Source organism: Passer domesticus, chromosome 29 (assembly GCF_036417665.1).
Source record: "Passer domesticus isolate bPasDom1 chromosome 29, bPasDom1.hap1, whole genome shotgun sequence".
NCBI classification, from domain to species: Eukaryota; Metazoa; Chordata; class Aves; order Passeriformes; family Passeridae; genus Passer; species Passer domesticus.
Window position 1 is genome coordinate 1,390,682 of NC_087502.1, and position 6,512 is coordinate 1,397,193.

Here is a 6,512-nt window from a genome sequence, read left to right on the forward strand (position 1 = left end):
CTTAGCTGTACCCCCAGAGTGTGCCCCCATCTGTATGAATGAATTGCCCCAAATGTAAATGTTTTGCTTCATCAATGAGCCATTGCTCAGCAAAATTTGTGTTTTGCCTACTGACATTGCTGGTCAGGCTGTGTTCCTGGAGATGCTCCTGATGGCTTTCCTCTTTTCCTGGTCATGGCCTTGGAGGAGGTCCAGTCCTAGACGATGCCAGAAGGAAATGTGCCCTCAGCCCAGGGACGCTCAGCATGGGCTCCCCCATCCCCTCGGGGCCCTGCCACTGGTCACAGCAGCCCCTGCCTGGCTCCTGCCTGCCCCCACCGTGGGCACCCATAGCCGCTCCGGGGCACGGAGCTCAGCCAGCGCTGCTGCTTGGTGGGCTTTGCTGCTGCTCTCACCTGGACCCTGGGGTGACAGCCCCATCACTTTATTGCATCAGAAGATCTGGGCCAAACCCTGCCCTGGAATGGGGGTAGGTGGTGTGGCATGGAGGCTCTTTCAGTGTCATTTGGAGGGCAGGTCTGAGCGTTTTGGGCAATCAGGAGGGGGTGGTCTCAGCTGGGTATGGAAGGTGCTGAACTGGTTCTGGATTGCCGCACAGGTGGAGATGGACTGGGAGGGGGTGGAGGCATCTTGAAGATCCCCATGGGTAGCAGAGGCGGCTCAGGGATTCCTGTAGGGAGTGGAGGTAGAACTGGGATTTCCACAGGGATTGGCTGATTGCCTCCTCTAGGCCAGCTGTTCTGGGGTTGTCCACTGAGGGCTTTTGATGGGGCTGCCCAGGTTCTTATAACTGCTGGAGGAGCTACTCAAGTTATCTGGGCGTGAGATGCAGCCACTGTCCTTCAGCTGCAGTCCAGAGGCTCCCGTGTGAAGAGAGGAGGTGGCTGAGGCCCCAGCTGCCAGTGGCACACAGGGACCCTCCTGCACAGCAGGGCCCAGAGCTGGCAAGGCTCCCCAGCACGGCTGGAGCTGCTGGCACAGGCCAGCAGGGGACAGCTCTGGGCAGGGTCCCTGGCCAGGAGCGGGCCCCAGAGCGCCTCTGCCTTTCAAGGGCAATCTCGGCCCTGCTCTTTCTTCTCCCCACCTCCCTCTGCCTCTGCCCTGTGCCCCTGGGGCTGCTCTTGGCCAGGCAGCCTCAGTGGGAGCCAGCTCTGGCTGCTGCCCCAGCGGGCCCTCCAGGACAAGGCCCAGCAATAAAGAGGCCAATGGAAGCACTGGGCAGCAGCAGAACCCTCAGCAGAGATATTTGGACAACCTTGGACTGGCCACAACTCCATTGCGGCCTCCCTGCGAATGTTTCCTGTCTGCATTAGATTTTCATAAGCAGCTGTTTCAGGGAAAGATGAAGAAAACACTCACCATTTTCTCTTGCAGTAAAAATGAATTTGGACCCAGCATAAGATGAAGATAAACTCCAAAAAAAGCAGGCCTGCCATTAACACTGCCCAGCAGCCTGCTCCCTGCAGAAGCCCCTTCTGAGGCCCTTCTGGGCATCAGGAACACGTGTTGTGGTGCCGGCTGCATGTGTGGGAGCAATGGGGAGCGTGAGCCCCTGCTGTGCTGCACTGCTGAGCTGGCAGCAAGGTGGATACGGGCAGGACGTTGTCTGTTTCCCCCAGAGCTGGGGCCTGCAGGCACCTTGCCGCCCCTGGGCACAGGCTGTGCCACCCAACAAAGCCCAGCAGGCCGGGAGGAGAGCCCGGGGGCAGCGCAGCTGCTTGGGCAGTGGCTGCTGCCAGGGACACGGGCCAAAGCCATCCCTGAGCAGCCACTGCCACCCCTGGCCCTCCCTGCCCTGTGACAGCTCCCCCAGCCCCAGGGGACAGGCTCAGGCCCTGTCAGGACCCAGCGCAGCCCCTGTTCAGTCGGGAGCCAGGGCTGGCTCTGGCCCTGGGCTGGCCGCAGGGCTCCCGCTCGGGGCTGCTCCTGTGCCTTGGGCCTCTGGGCACTCAGGGCCAGCTCCGCAGCAGCTGCAGCGGGAGGGACGTTGCTGCACCAGTCCCGTTTCCCCGGGGCTCTGAACGAGCTCCAGAGGCCTGGAAGCCGAGGCGCCTCCAGCTTTGGCTGCTGCCGGGCCGGGCAAGGGCAGGCCCTGGGGGAAGAGCTGCTGCCACACAGCCCCACCCAGGGCTGAGCCCGGCACAGCAATTACCTGCTGTGCCTGTGCCCGTGGCTGCCTTCCTGCAGCTGGGGCTGCCAATGAGCCACTGCTTCCTTGGGGAAACACCTCCTTCAGCCCTGCCTTTTGGTCCATCACTTGAGAAACAAAAAAGGACAGTTGGGTCAGATGGAACAATTCCCCATTTCTTTGCTGGCATCTTCAGGGCAGCATGCTTATCAAAAATGGGGAAAGGATTTAGAAAGTATCTGGCTTTTGTGGCTGGGCCAGGGCTCTCCCTTCCCCAGACAGCTGCCAGCGCTGAGCAGAAATCATGAGGGGATCGCGCAGGGCAAGGGCACACACGTGCATGGTTCTGTGCTGGCACCTGCATCGCTGCCTCCTTGGCCAATCTTTGGGGTCTTGAGCTGGCAGCTCTCCCAGGGGAAAGTCCTTGACCTACCCTCATCATCTCCCAGAGACTCAATCCTGAATGTGGGTTCGGAAGCCAGATCATTTTCACCAGCCGGGTTAGCTGCAAATAAAGGCAGGACAGAAGAGCTGCTGTGACAGTGTTGAAGATTCTCCTTCAGGCCTGAGTGGCAGCGAGGGCAGAAAGGACTCCCTGGAGCTGCCAGCAGCTCTAAAGCCAGCCCCAGGCAGGGCCAGGGCTTGGCAGTGGCAGCAGGAGCAGCTCAGGCTCCCTGGGGCTGGCGAAGGAGCTGCCAAAGGCTCAGCCCCGGAGCACAGCCCTGGGCCCGGCCCCTTCCCTCTCTGCCCTTCTCCCTGGCTGCACAGAGCACAAGGAAGGACACACTGGCATTGCACACGGGAGGAAGATGGACAGCTAAATGCTCCCACTGACAGCAATCCTGTGGGATCCCCCCGAGCTCCAGAATGGAGCAGGGCAAGATTTCCTGAACTGATCAACCTTCAGAGGAACTTAAGGGAAATGCCACTCGACTGAGCTCTTGCCACATGGACACTGATTATTCTGTCAGGAAATGTACATTGAGAACTTGCCTCCAACATCTGGCAAGGTCTTCAAACCACCATTCACCAGTGTTTCCAAGTGATCTAAGTCGTGATCCCAATCTAAAAGGGAGCAGAGATCAGAACCATTTCCATGGTGTGCTGGGATCCCTTTCTGCCTTAAGGAACTGGGCACTGCAAGGGGGTTGGGTAAGGCTGTGGGTGCCTGTGCCTCCTGATCACTCTCCAAACTCTTCCCATGCCTTTTGCAACATCCCTGGAGGGGCTGCTGGAGCAGCCCAGGGCCCTGGGCCTCCCTCATTCCCACACAGGAACCACTCACTCAGTGCTTGGGGAAAACTGCAGCAGGCAGTGCCACAACTATCCCTCCCAAACTCTGTCCCTCCCTCCTGCTTGCCCACCTGCCCATGGAACAGCTCCCACAGCCCAAGGGCACATATCCAGGCTCTCTCAGGACACACTGGAGCCTTGATCTCCCCTACTCTGGCATTTCCTCACCATGGGCACCCCATGCAGTCACTCCCAGGTTTCAGGAAGTGTCTCCCACAGAGGGACCCCAGCAGGACTGCTCAGTACCCGAGTGCCCTGAGCCTGCTCAGGATAATTCCCCTGGGCTGTGCCTGTCTTGTCCGGGCTGTGCCCGCACTGCCAGGCAGCAGAGAGGGCAGCTGAAGCCTCAGCAGGGCTCAGGCCCAGAGGCACAACAATTTCCTCCTGGGACTGTGCCTGGCATCTCTTCCCTTCCTTCAGGAAATGCCACCTTCCACAGAGCCTCTCTGTCCATCCCTTGAGAAAGGAAGAGGCACAGCTAGATCAGATGGAATCATTATGCACTGGGGAGGTGGCCTCTTCAGGAGGCAACACATGTCCCAGTCATGCATAAGGATCAGGAAAATCCTGATCCCTCCAGTGCCTTGGGGCTGGCTATGGCCCTCCCTCCTCCAAAGAGCCACCACTCTGGATGGGCCTGGGGATTGGGAAATTGCAGAGGATTTCAGGCCAGTGGTGCAGTTTGGGCTGCCTGTCAGCTGATGCCAAATGCCTTCCTGAAGGGGCTGGGCAGAAGCTGAAGCCAGGACAGGCTGGGAAACAGCCCTGCAGGGCGTGAAAGCAGCAGCAGGACAGCGAGGCTGCCATGGATCCCTTCCTGCTGTGCCGGGCACGGCATGTCCAGATGTGCAGCCAAAGTCCCCGGCTGCTGAGTCCCTGGGGAAGGCAGAAGGAAATGGAAATGCTCTCACCATGCCCTTTGTGCAGTTCTGTCACGATTTGTTTCAGGATGTTGTTTGGCTCGTGGGGTTTCCTCTGTCTTTTGCCTTTGCTCTTCCCCCTCAGAGGACCTTAAGAGAAAGTAGTTCTGTTTCCCAGGAATGGATCCCACAAAAGCAGGGCTCAGCCTGTGGGGTCAGCAGGAGCACACTACTCACCCCTGCCATGGGAGCCAGGCTTGCGTATAGGAATCAGCAAAGGAGCAGGAAAAGTCCTCCCTGCAGACACATCTGTAACACAAGAGCCACAGAAGCTTCTGTCACCTGGCTCCTGCCTAGTTGTCAACAATTATTCCTTGGTGGCACACTGAGAACATACCTGCAGGAGACTCCAAGGGCTTCAAAACTTTATGCAGTCAAGCTAATGGAGAAGCCTTCCGAGCAACCTCAGCTAGATCGGAGCACAGATGAGAACATTTTTCAGGGTTGTGCTGGGATCCCCTTCTGCCTCAGGGAACAGGGCACTGCAAGGGGGTCGGGTAAGGCCGTGCGAGCCGGATGTCAATGGACATGGCCAAAGCTGCACAGGGGCCTTAGGAACTCTGGACTGGCTCCTGGTGCCTCTTTCCCTGCCCTTTGCAACATCCCTGGAGGGGCTGCTGGAGCACCCTAGGGCCCTGGGGCTCTCTCCCACTCCCACACCTGAAACTCTTGCTAAAGCACTGGGGAAAACTGCAGCAGGCAGTGTCACAACTAACCCTCTATCCCTCCATCCCTCCTGCCCTTGTCTCCCTCCCTTTCTACCTTCTTCTGTCGCTCCATCTCTCTTTTCGCCTGGGACACATCCCACAGCCCAAGGGCACATAGTCAAGCCCTCTCAGGACACACTGGAGCCTTGATCTCCCCCTCGGCCCTTTCCCCACCATGGGCACCCTGTGCAGTCGCTGCCAGGTTTCAGGAAGTGTCTCCCACAGAGGGACCCCAGCAGGACTGCTCAGTACCCGAGTGCCCTGAGCCTGCTCGGGATAATTCCCCTGGGCTGTGCCTGACTTGTCCAGGCTGTCCCTGCATTGCCAAGCAGCAGAGAGAGCAGCTGAAGCCTCAGCAGGGCTCAGGCCCAGAGGCACAGCAATTACCTCCTGGGACTGTGCCTGGCATCGCCTCTCTTCCTGCAGCAGAGGCTGGCACGGATCCACTGCTTCCTCCGGGAAACGTGGCCTTCTGCCCAGCCTCTCCATCCACTTCTGGAGAAAGGAAGAGGGACAGCTGGATCAGGTGGGGCTGTTCCCCACTGGGGAGGTGGCGTCTTAAGGAGGGAATGCTTGTCAAAGACATGGCTAAGAATCAGGAAATCCCTATAAACTTTTTGGGTAGGCCAGGGCCCTCCCTTCTCCAAACTGCTGCCCTTTCTGTTCTACCCGGCGACTGGAAAATTGCAGGGGATCTCAGGCCTGTGGTGTAGCTGGGCGGCCTGTCAACTGATGCCAAATGCCTTCCTGCAGGGGCTGGGCAGAAGCTGCAGCCAGGCCAGGCTGGGAAACAGCCCTGCAGGGCGTGAAAGCAGCAGTGGGGCAGCGAGGCTGCCATGGATCCCTTCCCGCTGTGCCGGGCTCGGTGTGTCCAGATGTGCAGCCAAAGGCCCCGGCTGCTGAGACCCAGGGGAAGTATGAGGGAAATGCACCTGCAAAGAAAGGCAGAACAGAAGACCTGTAAAACCACTGACAGAAACACCAGCCAAACCTCACTAAAAAGTCACCACTACTCCTAGAAGTAAAAAAGACTGATGCATGATAATACCTAAACCTGTAAGCTGTAAAACCGATTATTATGAGAAGTAAAATGTTTTATTTTAAAGTGTATTATACATGAGGCTGTTTTAAGTGAACTGAATATTTAGAGTGTGGTATGCAAATGTATTTCAAAAAATAAAATATTTTAGTGCTTTTGTTATAATAGAGAAAAGAAAGAAAAGTAAAAGCTAATGGAACAGTGTAAAGAATATATTAGAACAAGTAATATGATTTGTGAAAAATCTGAAAAAAATAGCTATGTAAAGTACAAACCAGATTTAAGTTCCAAGAAACATTAAAATTAAAATTAAAATCAGATAGGGTATAACAAAAGCTGCTAGATATTTATTAGAGATCAAATTAAAGTAAACGAAAAAAAGCCAAGTGTAGCTGAAAGAAAGAGAAGTGTACAGACTAATTACA

The 6,512-nt window shown here is 56.6% G+C and overlaps 1 long non-coding RNA gene across 1 annotated transcript; it reads right to left on the reverse strand.

The window, feature by feature from the left end:
• Positions 1-2,173: 2,173 nt before the first annotated feature.
• LOC135287452 (uncharacterized) lies at positions 2,174-5,507 on the reverse strand. Its single transcript, XR_010351134.1, has 6 exons — positions 5,436-5,507; positions 4,679-4,750; positions 4,519-4,590; positions 4,333-4,431; positions 2,562-2,633; positions 2,174-2,256 (listed from the first exon to the last, which is right to left on the reverse strand). It is a non-coding gene; the product is annotated as an uncharacterized LOC135287452 (long non-coding RNA).
• Between the last annotated feature and the right edge of the window lie 1,005 nt (positions 5,508-6,512).